We start from the raw sequence: 14,721 nt of genomic DNA, 5'->3' as shown, positions 1-14,721 counted from the left end.
AAAAAAACCCCCAGAAAATTGAATGAATACCACAATTTTAAAACGTATTATCTATTTAAATAGCAGTGAGGATGTAAGATAGAGCTGGAGCTTTCATATCTTAATCATATGATCTGGCAATTGATAAAAATGTGCTAGGGTTATTAAAAATATGTGAGTTTCTAATTCAGCCTTTCCTGGAAATGGCCTCATATTGTGCAGCACAGCTTCCAGAGGTTACAAAATAAACATAAAAGTCAGCCTTTCAAATACAAGTATGGAAAAACACATTGCCCAATCTGCAGAAAATGTCTGCTGTCTTCTGGGCAATATAAGCCCTGGAAGGCCATGGACGCCGGCACCACCACACCCTACTCTGTCAGGGGAAAAGGTCACCCCACTGTGGTAGGCACAATGAAAAACAATCTGTGGCTCCATGGCAGGGAGTGAGACTTGCAGAGCTCTACAGGGGAGAGAATGTCACGTAAATAAGCTCCTCCTGGTAGCTCTGCATCTTCCAAGTCTCAGGGCCGCACAGTTTGTGGAAGTGAGAGCATCCCTGCTCATGACAAAAGACATGTTTTTAAACCACAAGAACCATATGGTGCTACTTGTAACATTCTGCCTTGTCAGCCAGCCTAGGTTTAACACACTGGACCTACTGCCTTATAATTCTACCTGGTCCACAGACATTGCTAAGTACATCCTTTCATACTCCTCTAGACTAACTCCATTTTTTTGAAAAAGCAACAGAGCGTCCGGTGGCACCTTTAAGACTAACAAAAGTATTGGGAGCATAAGCTTTCGTGGGTAAGAACCTCACTTCTTGCATCTGAAGAAGTGAGGTTCTTACCCACGAAAGCTTATGCTCCCAATACTTTTGTTAGTCTTAAAGGTGCCACCGGACGCTCTGTTGCTTTTTCAAAAAAATGGAGTTAGTCTAGAGGAGTATGAAAGGATGTACTTAGCAATGTCTGTGGACCAGGTAGAATTATAAGGCAGTAGGTCCAGTGTGTTAAACCTAGGCTGGCTGACAAGGCAGAATGTTACAAGTAGCACCATATGGTTCTTGTGGTTTAAAAACATGTCTTTTGTCATGAGCAGGGATGCTCTCACTTCCACAAACTGTGCGGCCCTGAGACTTGGAAGATGCAGAGCTACCAGGAGGAGCTTATTTACGTGACATTCTCTCCCCTGTAGAGCTCTGCAAGTCTCACTCCCTGCCATGGAGCCACAGATTGTTTTTCATTGTGCCTACCACAGTGGGGTGACCTTTTCCCCTGACAGAGTAGGGTGTGGTGGTGCCGGCGTCCATGGCCTTCCAGGGCTTATATTGCCCAGAAGACAGCAGACATTTTCTGCAGATTGGGCAATGTGTTTTTCCATACTTGTATTTGAAAGGCTGACTTTTATGTTTATTTTGTAACCTCTGGAAGCTGTGCTGCACAATATGAGGCCATTTCCAGGAAAGGCTGAATTAGAAACTCACATATTTTTAATAACCCTAGCACATTTTTATCAATTGCCAGATCATATGATTAAGATATGAAAGCTCCAGCTCTATCTTACATCCTCACTGCTATTTAAATAGATAATACGTTTTAAAATTGTGGTATTCATTCAATTTTCTGGGGGTTTTTTTGCTTTGGAAAGAAAATATGTTTTACGTGATATAAAATCCATCTTAAATTCAGTAAAGAGGTTATGCAGAACTCCCAGAATACCACATACCTTACTTTGTGTGCTCAGGAAAAAAGTATGTGAGGGCCTGTTCCTACGTTGGAATGAACTCTTGCAAGCTGCTGAATGCCTGCATCTCCACTGACTTCAGTAGAGTTTCAGGGTGCTTAGCATTTCCTAAGAGGAGTACAGCAGAGATCCTTCATCTGCAAACTCAGTTTTTACTCAGCCTTTGGTCAGTCAAACACCCATTGGCTGCATTGAGAATTTTGGCTCAAAGTGTCACGTAATGGCCTCAGGATTTGATGCCATGGGAATTTTCAGTGCTTTGCTTTTAAAAGTAAGTAACTCACAATTAAAGATACAGTGGGTCTGATTCTCCTCTCACTCCAGCATAAGGGCCTGGTCTCATACCACTGAAAGTCTAGCTGGGGAAGGCACCTAAAATACTGGGACTGACAGTTCCACGAGTTTTTGGGCCGAGGATGGGATGCTGCCTCCTCCGGACAAAACCCAAAGCGTTGAACACCTGTGGTTCCCAGTGAACTGGTGGAGCTATATCAGTGCATTAAGTGCCCTCTGGATAGGTGGGACTTGTGATCCATCTCTAGGTGGTGATTCAGGGTACTGGTTCTGGAATAGGGTAACCAGATGTCCCAATATTAGGGACTTTGTCTTATATAGGCAACTATACTCCCATGCCGCCCCTCCTCCCCGCAGTGTCCTGATTTTTCACACTTGCTATTTGGTCACTTATCTAGAAGTTGTGTTAGTTGCTGGTTTTGTCAATAAAACCCCGCAGATATTTATGTTGCCGGAGGCAGGGAGTATAGTGAATCATATCCATTGTTTGGGGTACCTGCCTCTTTCAGAGCCTCACTACTTTGTGCCCTTCTTCTATGGCTCCCTCTGGCTCTGAATGCCCAGAGAGTTCCCTTGGGGCAGTCATAAGCTCCTCCATTCTGTGTCATGCCAAGATACACACGTTCCTGTCATTACCCAGACCTGGATCTGTGATGTATCTGTTTCCAGGCTCACACAACAGAAGTCAATGGGAGTTTTCCCACTGACTTTAAGGGGAGCAGGATGGGGCCCTAAGTGAGAGAGAGGAGAAATCTCACCCAGTGTGCCTACATGGAGATGTTCATACCTAATGGGGAGCATTTCAGAAAGAAATGTGCTCGTTAATCAGCCATTAGTCAAATCAAACATTTTGGATAAGAGGCTTATTACAACACAACAAACAGGCACAAAAACCACTGGAGGAAGTTCTGTATGTTAGACAGCACACTCAGCATATGCTATTCAGCCACAGGCCAGCGTTAGGTGGGTTTAGACCGGGGTGGGCAACCTACGGCCCACGGGCCACATCTGGCCCGTGCAACCGTCCTGGCCAGCCCCTGAGCTCCTGGCCCGGGAGGCTCGCCCCGGCCCCTCCCCTGCTGTTCCCCCTCCCCCGCAGCCTCAGCTCGCCCCGCCGCCGGCACAATGCTCTGGGCAGTGGGGCTGTGAGCTCCTGGGGCAGCGCAGCTGCAAAGCCCGGCCTGAGCCGGTGCTCTGAGCTGTGTGGTTGCGGCGGCAGTGTGGCCCGGCTCCAGCTGGGCAGTGCGGCTGGAGCGCCGCCAGCCACCGGTGCTCCAGGCAGCGTGGTAAGGGGGCAGGGAGCAGGTGGGGTTTAATAGAGGGCAGAGGAGTTCGGGGTGGTGGTCAGGGGGTGGGGGTCAGATAGGGGTCGGAGTGGTCGGATAGGGGTCAGAGTGGTCGGGCGGGAACAGGTGGTTGAATGGAGGCAGGGGTCCCGGGGGGCAGTCAGGAAGGAGGGAGGGTTAGATGGGGCGGCAGGGGGCAGTAAGGGGCAGGGGTTCCAGGGGCTGTCAGGGGACAGGGAGAAGGGGTGGTTGGATGGGGCTGGGGTCCCTGGGGGCCGTCAGGAATGAGAGTAGGGGTTGGATTGCGTGGCAGGGGTCTGGGGGCAGTCAGGATACAGGGAACGGGGTGTGTGGATGGGGCAGGTGTCCCAGAGGGGCCCTCAGGGAACAGGGGGGTTGGATGGGGCAGGAGTCCTGGGGGGCGGGCAGATAGGAGGTGGAGGCCGGACCATGACCCCCTCCCCTAACCGGCCCTCCATACAATCTATGAAACCCGATGTGGCCCTCAGGCCAAAAAATTTGCCCGACCCTGGTTTAGACAGAGTCGCCATGGGTTTCTGTGGCCTGCCAACTGCCTTCACAGGCAGGAAATTCCAAAGCGGAAAGTCTCCACTCTCCTCCCCTCCACCATCCACCACATTAAATGGACTTTCATGTCATTCACCATTGATGGAGGGTGTGTGTAATTCAGATAGTACAATGGGCGCAGATGGTCATACAGTATACTGCTACTGTAGATGGAGCAAAATGTATTTTTTTTTTAAGTTTTGGGGGTCATTGCACCTGTCACTCAGGCTGTTACCTGGGTGCCATCTTCAACTAGGCCCCCTAAGGCCTCACATTCAAGTATGTCTAAGACTTGCAGATTCTGTCCGTATAACATCGCTGAGGCACAGTCTTTCCTATCCCTCCACACACCTAAAAACTCTTGTCCATGCTCATCTCACATCTCATTTACTGCAACAGCCTTCTGTTTGGTCCTTCACATGTAATCTTGCCCCACTGATATCAGGGCAGAATGCTGCTGCTACTAAGATCATTTTGCTAGCCCTTCGCTTTGCTCACGTCACCCCTCCTCTCTTTGCATCCCTTCACTAGCTCCCTTTTCTCTATTGTATCAATTATAAGCACCATGGGCTTGTTTACATGAACATTTAGGGCTTGTCTACACTACTGTGTCGACACAGCCTTGTCGTTAAAAGTCGGCAAGTGTGAACGCTCTTTTGCGGTATTTTGTCGGCACTTTTGCCGACAAAATACTTCCAGCCCCGCGAGAGGCATAAGCTTTGTCGGCAGGAGAGCACTCCTGCCGATAAAGCTGCGTTCACACTGCTGCTTGCGTTGGCAAAACTTTTGTCTTTTGCGGGGGGGGGGGGGGGGGGCTTTTTTGAGTTCCCGTGAAAGACAAAAGTTTTGGCGACAACTATGCAGTGTAGACATACCCTTAGTTTGCAGCCAGCTGGGGTGTGAATCTAGCCTGCGCTAGCCCGCTGTGCTCTTGTCCTGTTTCAGAGAGGACTAGATCAAAGCACATTAACAAGCTGTTAATACGCATTAGCAAGGTGCACATAGACAATTAGTCTGCAGCAGGCTCCTGGGAGTAGATTCAAACCCCAGCTTGCCACAAACTAATTGTTTGTGCAGCCAAGCCCCTTGTCCTCACTTTCAAGCCCTTCACAACCTATCCCCACCCTACCTATGGTCTCTCATTCAGTATCCAGAGGTTAGCCCCTGCTTGCACTCAGCCCACATCAGCCTCCATTGTCCACTTGTTACATTTTTAAAAAGCACCTTTGTGCTTTCACTCATGCTGCCCCTCACTTTTGGGAGAAGCTCCCCATAAATATTCACACAGTTACCCTATTATCCACCTTCAAATCCCTACTCAAAACTCCCCTTTGGCATGAAACCAAGGCAAAACTTGTCAGTTTTGGCTGCTAGTGGCAGATCCCACTGCCTAATATGTTGACGATCATTGTCTCATTGTTTCTCTGTAACCCTCTGTTATCTTTTGTCTTATACTTGGATTGTGGGCACTTTGGGGCTCGGGCTATCTTTTTGTTCTGTGTTTGTACAGCAGTTAGCTCACCTGGTCCCGGACTGGGACTTCTCGGTGCTACACTAACGACAATACAAGAGTATGACTCTTTTCCCCACAGCTGTGAACGCTGGCATGGCATAGAGGAACAAAGGTATAAATTGTGTTGCTTTCAACAACCCTCCCACACTTGACATGTAACTCAAAGGCAGATGCCATGATAAAACTTTTATTGGGATTCCTGACAAACCCTCTCCTCTAAAAACAATCCCAAATCTTCTACTCCAGGTCCAGATTGAGGATGCTGACCTTAAATAAAAAATAAAAATAAAAAAATAAATTAAAAAAAAGGACACCATTTCTCCTGCTCCCCCTCTCTGTCAATAACCCTGCAGGCCAGCTAGCATGATCAGACTCCTTATACTTCTGTTCCAGCCTCTTACTGAGTTACTTGAACTGACTTCACTCTTCATCTAAATGCAAGGCGTTGGTTGGTTTCGCTGCTGCCAGCCCCTAAGTGTTCAGTTATGACTGCCTGTGAGCAGGAATGGATTATGGCTAAGTGACATCCAGACTGAGCTAAAAGCAGAACTCCAAACTCACTCTTGTTTTTCCACAGCAAAGGGTGGACTCATATGCCCTAGAAGAGGGTCTTGCTTTCTGCTCTAACATTCTTTCCAAATCTGGGTGTCTTTTTGGAACATGAGGCCAGGATTAGGCAATCCATGATTCAATCATACATGACCTTCAACTTCACATGGGGCAGCGGATTTGTGGGTTTCCCGTGCCTTTGCCTGATTAGCGTACATTGTATTTCTTGCTGGGAGCTTGGCACTGAGAGACTGCTTACTCACAAAGGAAATTCCCAGACTTTTGGGTAACTAGTTGCTACATTGCACGTCCCTTTGTGCTATGTAATGGGAAAGAGCATATGGCCATCTTAGAGCAGAGTATTCTTTTAAGGTTCATGCCCTCAGTTCAGAGCCAAAGCAGAAGTTTCCTGAATTCTTTTTAAGGCAGATTAGTGTATATATTTATGATGGACTCATCAGGACTCTGTGAGCAACAGGAAAAGGTTAAGGATAAGTAATGAAAACATTTCAAAATAATGGATCAAGGTTCATCAATAAAGGCACCTCAAAAGATCCTATATATTGTACATGTAGCAACATACCCACGTATCTAAAATTGTCCTCCTGACTGAAGTGTACATTCAGAGAGAAATACCATATCCACAAGCAGGAGATTCCTTGAGGATAAGTGAAAATATCCCGAATGCTGATACCACAAAATGAAAACCTAATTTTGCTACAATCTTGTCCTGCTTTTTGCAAACAAGCATCCTGATAATATACTCTTGTTCTATATGCACAAGCAACATATGACAAAAAATTCCCTTTTGCCAGCTCACTCTGTTGCTATGAGACAAACTCACCACAACTGGATCTGAACAGTAACATGAGTTAGAAGGGCACTGGGATGTAATTGTTCAGAACTTTATTTTTATAATCTCAAATGTTTGCAATACTTTCTTTGGTTCTTGGCAATTGTTTCTCTGTCAACTTCCCTTTTTTCCTTTGGCAAACATTGATTTTAAAATACAACGGAATATCTAGCATAGGCAGGCCATGTTGTGTTTAAAAACATGTTAGCACCACATTCTAAAAATAACTTCTTGCTCTGGTATAGACAAGCCCTTAGTGGGGAAGTGTGTTATCGAGATAAATTCTAAATATTAAGCGATCCTCAATACATGACTGCACTAGAAAACTTCAGTCAGGTGGAACTGTTAGCCAATATATATTTCTAGAAGGCTTTGTATTCTTTTTACTTATGCTAACAGTGTGTAACTGAATCATATTCCCAGCATGCTTTTTACTTATGCTAAGCTTACAGTGAACTGTATGCACCTCCAGTTCCCTGTACATGTAGAATCTGTCAGAGGGCTGCATGTTCTGTTAAAGCTTGCCAAATATGACAATGTGCTAAATACAGCTCATACAGACATGACAGATGATTTTGTGGAGGCTGTACTGATACGCAATCCTTACCAGCCTAGTGCCGATGCATGATATCTCTGGGTTTGCCGACTTCTGGAAAGCTATATTCAAAACAAGGTAAGAAATTGATCAAAAAGTGGGTGTAACTTTCCATTGTTGTACATGAGTTAAGTATGTGTTTAACCCTCTGTGTGTGTAACTCATAATTTCAGAACAGATTTGAATGCTGCCAGATTTTACCAGTCTGGGAAACAAAGCATTAATCCTTTCATAGAATACTAGGGTTGGAAGGGACCTCAGGAGGTCATCTAGTGCAACCTCCTGCTCAAAGCAGGACCAATCCCCAGACAGATTTTTGCCCCAGATCCTTAAATGGCCCCCTTAAGGATTGAACTCACAACCCTGGGTTTAGCAAGCTGATACTCAAACCACTGAGCTACACCTCCCCCAAACTGATGTGCTAAGCAAGACTTGAACTCACAACACCAGCATCACTCCATACTATACTACTCTATAATTACCATGCACTAACCAGTTGTGCTACTGGAGCACATTTCCTTTCTCTGTTGGGCTGTTTTGGCTTTGAATAAAAAAAGAACCTGAATGAGCTAATGTATCTGATCTCTCATCAACAGTCTACAAAGAACCCTACCAAAACCCATGTTCTAATGAAGGTTTTTCCAAACAGACCGAGTCAAATCAGTTATTTTTCTCTGACTGCACTTGTCCTTTCTGGGCACCTGATTTGGGGGTCCCATTGGCAGGTCTCTAGTCTGGTCCTAGCCCTGGGAACACAGCCTGTGATTCCGCTCCAGGGGCAGTCAGTGGGACAGGGGTGCCTCAGGAGGTGACAGCTCTAGTTTGCACCAGGGATACTCAAGCTTCCTTGGACACTCTGCACCTGCTCTGTCATGTGAAGAGCTCCAGCCCTTTGCTCCCTGCCCCCAGGAGAGCTGTGACTGCAGCAGCCCATGCAGGGAGGGAAGGGCCTACTGAGGAGGTGGAAACATACTATACAACTTGTGCGTCCACCTAAAACAGCTAAGGTTTGGCATGTCAGTCTAAAAAATGAACGATATACAGACAAGTTACAGACCTAGAATTATTCACTAGGTAATTTTTGCAAATAATTTAAAATGAAGAATAAGTTTGAGAAACCACAATCTGTTCAGAGAGAAAAATGTAGTTGTTGAATAAATAATCTAACTAGAGACTTATTCAAAAAATTCTAATTGCAGTCAATTGGATACAGCTGTGCAGTTTTGAGCATCGCTGGACATGTGATAGGCAAAAGTACTATTACAGTGTGTAAGCTAAAATATAAGAGAGCAGGTACTAAGATTTTGCCTGTTTATTAATAGAGATGACCACAGATAGATTCGTGTTCAGTCATCAGCTCTCTAATGTGTGGGTGTGTGTTTTTGTTTTGTTTTTAGATTTTCTGTTGGACTAAACACACATTTATTGGCCTGGAGACGATGTCATAGCTTAAGTTCTGTTTGCGAAGATCCCCGGTGGTTTGTATCAGTGGTTGTGTTGCTTGGAATCAGCTCCCTGCAACAAATACTGGTCTTAGGAATAGTCTTTTGGTTCTATGATTGAATAGATGGAGAAAGAAAATGGTACTTCACACTTAAAAAAAAAAAAGTAGCAAACTGTCAGTTCTCACATCATAACCCACATTTTTTAAAACTTGGATCGCAAGATGATTGTACTATTTGTGCAATTATGACCTGAGTTTCAGGGGAACTGAGCACTTGCTACTGCTTTGACTTCAGCTGAAGTTTATGGGTACTCAGCACTTGTGAAAAATCAGCCCCATAATTTCTGTAGCCATTCACTGTGCTGTTGGGGGTGGGGAGGGGAGGTTGTTTGAATTTCAGTATGTGTCATGAGTTCTTAGATTGCCTCAGGGCCTGCTTCTGATCCCACTGAAGTCAATGGGAGTTTTGTCAGGGGCTGCAGAGCGCCCTAGGTTAACCCCCCACCACACCTGACCCTCCTCTTTCCCTGTCAACCTCCCCTCCCCACCCCCAACAGCCTGACCTCCGACACCCATCCTCTCCAAATTGGGTGGGGTGAGTGGTATTGCAACCTGTCACACAGGGTCACAGCACCACTGATCCCATGCACCAGGTCACAACACTCACTCATTCAAATTTGGCCCACGTGCTACTTCATCATGATGGAAGGGTGGCCAATCCCAATTTGAGTGAGTGGTACTGCAATACCACGCACCAAGTCACAGCACCACTCAGGTTTGGCCTGGCCAAAAAATGAGTGGGCCATGTCCAGCGTGGTTATTCTCCTCTCGCCTTCCCAGCTCTACAGCCTATGAGTTTTGCCATTGACTTCAGTGGGAGAAGATCTGGGACCAAAGGTGCGTACCAGCACCAAAACCGAACCCATTTAGGCCTGTGCTGTTGAAAAGTTATATATAGTTTAAAAAAAAAAAAAAAAGGAAATACCGAAGGAATCTTCATAAAATAACTGGGGGCAGTGTCATATTTTGAAAGATTTTTTTAAAAAATAGGTACATATGACAACAGCTTTCCCTATTTGTGGCATCATTTCAGTTTAGGCAATAAGGGGATTTGGTTGGGTGGGAAGCTAGAGGTAATTGGTCCTTTGCCCGTCCAAGAGGCAAAGCATTCCTCTCTTCCTGCTACCCTGTTCTTCAGTAGAGGGAAGGATCAGGTCAATAGGGAACACAGGCCTTTAGGCACCCACATAACAAGACAGTGAGCATGTGTAAACCGTTTTTCCTCATTGGTGAATCAGGCCAAGGGCCCATTTTTGCACATCTCATAAAGGAGGGGAGCATACACAGGGATGTCTGAGGGAAGGGGGCCACATATTAGAAGTGGAGGTGTATATCACAGAAGGGGAAGCCATAGTGGAGGCCAGTTATATCCAGGGCAGGGGTCATATAGGTTACTAGACAATATGCGTATGGGGAAGATGAGCATGTATGGGATTGATGTTCTCATAAGGCAAGACAGGGGATGCTATCATAGTTAGACTCAGGCAGGTTTGTTTTATTAGACCACTTTGTTTTATTAGTACAGCGCTCTGCTAATACATTCAGATAATGTGAGGCCCGCCTGCAAGATTCAAACAGTCTTATTTATACAGATAAAAGGGTGCGAACTAAACAAAGGGACAGAGAGCAAAATTGTAAAATTTTCATGGGGCACGATATGCATATCCTGCTTCCTTATTAACTCTTATCGATCTAAGGCTAATGTTTCACCAATTGCCCTTAAGTGATTTTAGTCAGTTAGTCAACAACGTGCCATCGCTGGTAAATAGTATCAATGGTCAATGAGGGTCTGGCTGGAGAATCTTGCCTGCATGCTGGGGGTTCTACTGATTGCCATATTTGGGGTCGGGAAGGAATTTTCCTCCAGGGTAGATTGGCAGAGGCCCTGGAAGTTTTTCGCCTTCCTCCATAGCATGGGGCGGGGGACGCTAGCTGGAGGAGTCTCTGCGACTTGAAGTCTTTAAATCACAGGATTTGGGGACTTCAACAGCTGAGTTAAGGGAAAGGGGGTGGGTCAGCTTTCGTGGCCTGCATCATGCGGGAGGTCAGACTAGATGATCATAATGGTCCCTTCTGACCTTAAAGTCTATGAGTCATTAAGCAGTTAATGTCTGCTTTCCTGCCCCCTGGCTTGCAGCATTTCTCATTTCTACTTAAAGGTACATACAGCATTCTTTAATTCATTCTAGTTCTTTAATATAATTCATTTCACTTTCACATAGTGAAGCATATGAAGGATAGTCAATGGGATAAAATTGTCTGTGGGGGAAAGCCAGATATCACTAGCTTTCCCCTTGCAGTGGGCTCCACTAACCGTTAGATTACCCCCAGCCATTTCCTACAGCAGAGGCTGGCAACATGCACTGCCTACCCTATACCTTGTTTAACCTTTGTTCTTGACATTTCTGGTCAGATAAGGGCCTGTGACAGATGTCATTTCAGACAGATATTTTTAAGAGTTACACATTAATAGCATCATGAACATAGGAAAGCAGATGTGTTCAGAATATTTAAAAGAAGAAATAGGCTGGGGGAACCTTTCTAGATGGAGCATTTGTCTTTTCTAGGTAGGGCCTACTTAGAGCAGACAAGTGCTCTAAGGGACATGTTTGGTGGGTTTGACTTGGCCCCTAGTGGAGGTGATTTCCATTAATAAAAAACATCACAGAAATTGGGTCCAGTTCTTATCATCATTAAAGACTGAGCTGGTTTAGGGACCAAACTACTAGTAAATAGTTGTTAGCCCTGGAGTGGATGGTCCCTCCATATTAGCATTGAGGCAAGGAAGCAGAGCAGATGGGGAAGATGATCTTTAATGTCTTATTCCACACCCATCATTTTAGCATCTGGGAACCTGAACATTAGCTGTCTGACTGTATGCTGGCTCATAGTTTTAAAAACAAAACTGCACAATACAGAGGACTTCCTCTTCTATTACCAGTGAAGATATGTTATAAGAAAGCATTATAGAAAGTCTTCCTGGCACCTTGACCCCTCTCCTGTGCAATCTCACAATGATTCTCTCCCAGACAAGCTTCCCCCTTCACAGGACTTAAGTTATTCATTCTTCTTTAGGGTACAATTGTTTTAGTCCCTGAAGTTCATCCTTCTGGGAGCCTAGGTGCTAAGTCCCACAGGCCTTCTCTCTCAAGTTCAGGAGTCTGGCAGTCCTGGGCCTGCATACTACAAGCCAGGCAGGCTTACCCTTCTTGTTCTGAAAAGTTTCATAGCCCTCCTCTTGGGCTCTGCGCTAGTAAGTCAGCTGTCCCGCCTAGCATTGGGAAAGCACAGCATCAGCAATCCTTCTTCTGAGCCTGTCTCGCTAGCAGCTCTTCATAATTCTCCTCTTCTGCTAGGAACACTCCCTCTTAACTAACCTCTGGTAGCCTTTTATCAGGTACAGGTGCTCCTTAGTCAATTAGCTGCCAACCAGCCACTTAGGCAGCTAATTACTACAGGTGGGCCAAGAAAGCCTTGTTCTCCTTAGAAAGCCTGTCATGGATAGACTGGACCCTGACTCTTCTTAAAGGGGCCAGCCACCATGCCAAACATCTTTGATGAACTGGCTTATAAAGTGGCCACCCTTAAAACCTGCTTAGTTCTATAGTAGGGGTTCCCAAACTTGATTCGTGGCTTGCTTAGGGTAAGCCCCTGGCAGGCTGTGAGACGCTTTGTTTACCTCAGCGCCTGCAGGTACGGCCGCTGCAGCTCCTTGTGGCCGCAGTTCACTGTTCCTGGCCAATGGGAGCTGTGGGAAGCGGTGGCCAAGCCTGTGCCACTTCCTGCAGCTCCCATTGGCCGGGAACGGCGAACTGCGGCCACAGGGAGCTGCGAGCGGCCATACCTGCAGACGCTCGGGTAAATAAAGCGTCTCGTGGCCTGCCAGGGGTTTATCCTGAACAAGCCGCCAACCAAGTTTGGGAACCTCTGTTCTATAGGAAATTGCCAACTAATAACAGCCAGGTAGCTGGGCAGTAGGACTTTCAGATGTTTCTCTAATTTGTTAATATACAAATTGATTCAAAACCATCTAGCTGTGCCTATGTAAACACCTTTTTGTTGTTGTTATACTCACTTGTTGCATCTTTATTATTTAGCTTGTAAATTCTTTGAGGTATGGACTGTGTTTTCTACTCCAGGCTTGTACATTTTTAACATAAAGAAGCCTCAATCCTGATTCTGAACTCTGTGTATTACTGGAAAAACAATAGAATGGATTAGCAGTAATAGATGATATTTCACCTAGTGGCTAAATCAGAAACAATAGAGATGGAAAACCTGTTACATTTAGGGTTAGATGTAAAACATTTGTGTGCGTGCACGTGATCACATGCTTTCATAAATGCTTGTTTTATGACTACAATTTTGTCATAACCCATTCCTATAAAAATCAGAATCATTTCCCTAATTTTGTGTCTGGCTAGTTACAAATTCACTCACAGACAGGGTTCTCATCAGCGTCAGAGCCCAGCAGCTATCTGTTTAATGTCTCGGTCCTCTTGCCCGGTATAATTTAGTTTTTCTCTTTCCATTCAACATGACGGAGTCAGACATATTGCCAGAGCAGGATATAAAAATGCTTTTCTTTGCTTTAAGCAGGAGAAACATTTACATGGAAGTGCTTAACATTTCTTACAGATCATTCACTAGAGGAACAAAATTAAGTCTTTCATCTCCCTCAGAGGAAATGTAATTGGCTATTGTCAACATTTTCAGTCTCATGTAAATTTCCTGTTCTTTCTGGGGTTATTCATGTTGTAGGAGGTTAATAACATCATGTATCCTCAGAGTGGTACAATGTTCATTGTGACATAGTAAATTTCTGTGGCATGTAGCAATATGGAATGTACCTCCATAAAGTGTCCCCCAGGGCCATTGGTATCTATTTGTAGGATCTTTTCTGATGGTCTGTGGAGTCCTTTTCATATTGATGCTGGGAAGATGGAGGATGGGGAGATGGTCCACAAGAGGATTTCCTCTAATGAACTGGTATAAATGAAAACATTCGAGAACCACTGATATAAAGCCCTGGATGAGTAAAAAACAAGAGGCTCTGTTATCTGTTCCTTAAGCTCTGTAGATGAAATCCAACCCCATTGAAGTCAATAACAAAACTCTGATTGAGTTCAGTGGAGGCAGGATTTCACCCCTTGTATTGTTCTGAGTTTCTGATGGATGGTTATGTTGTTTCTTCTTTTCTCTCAGTCTCCTCTCCCCTCCCCGCATGCCAGTATTCTCATATTTTTGTTTTAGAAATTAGTTCCTAGCATTTCTATCTTTCTAAGGAACAAAACCTTTTTTTAAAATAAGAAAAGTTTTCAGAATTTTTATTGATGAACAGTTAAGGCAGCAGTTCTCAACTGTGGGTCAGGACCCCAAAGTAGATTGCGACCCCGTTTTAATGGGGTCGCCAGGGCTGGCTTAGACTTGCTGGGGCCCAGGGCCCAGACTGAAGCCCAAGGGTTTCAGCCCTGGCTGACAGGCTCAGGTTACAGGCCCCTTGCCTGGGGCTGAAGCCCTTGGGCTTTGGCTTTGGCTCCCGCACCCAGGGCGGCAGGGCTCAGGTGGGCTCAGGCTTCAGTCCCCTCTCCTGCGGTCATGTAGTAATTTTTGTTGTCAGAAGGGGGTCGAGGTGCAAGGAAGTTTGAAAATCCCTGAGTTAGGGAGCCAAGTATAAATATGGAGTAACTCCTGACTTAAAGGAAGTTATTTTGGTTTTACACTGTTATAAATGAGAGCAAATCTGGCCCAGAATCTCTTTTCACTTTATGATATTTCTTCTTGCACCTTTCTCCCTTCCTTTCATGGAATTAGTTCAAATGTGTGAAAGAA

General features: G+C 45.2%; 1 protein-coding gene and 1 long non-coding RNA gene across 2 annotated transcripts in view; one reads left to right on the top strand and one right to left on the bottom strand.

Annotated features, from left to right (window-relative positions):
* The window catches only part of TM4SF4 (transmembrane 4 L six family member 4), a 42,120-nt gene that overhangs the window by 18,479 nt on the left and 8,920 nt on the right, over positions 1 to 14,721 (bottom strand). The gene's annotated exons all lie outside the window — the stretch shown is intronic.
* LOC117882935 lies at positions 3,128 to 8,859 on the top strand. The gene is made up of 3 exons (XR_004647146.1): positions 3,128 to 3,308; positions 5,386 to 5,500; positions 8,783 to 8,859. It is a non-coding gene; the product is annotated as an uncharacterized LOC117882935 (long non-coding RNA).

The sequence above is a fragment of the Trachemys scripta genome, chromosome 9, assembly GCF_013100865.1.
Source record: "Trachemys scripta elegans isolate TJP31775 chromosome 9, CAS_Tse_1.0, whole genome shotgun sequence".
Classification (NCBI taxonomy): Eukaryota; Metazoa; Chordata; order Testudines; family Emydidae; genus Trachemys; species Trachemys scripta.
This window is presented reverse-complemented; position numbering and strand designations above follow the sequence as displayed.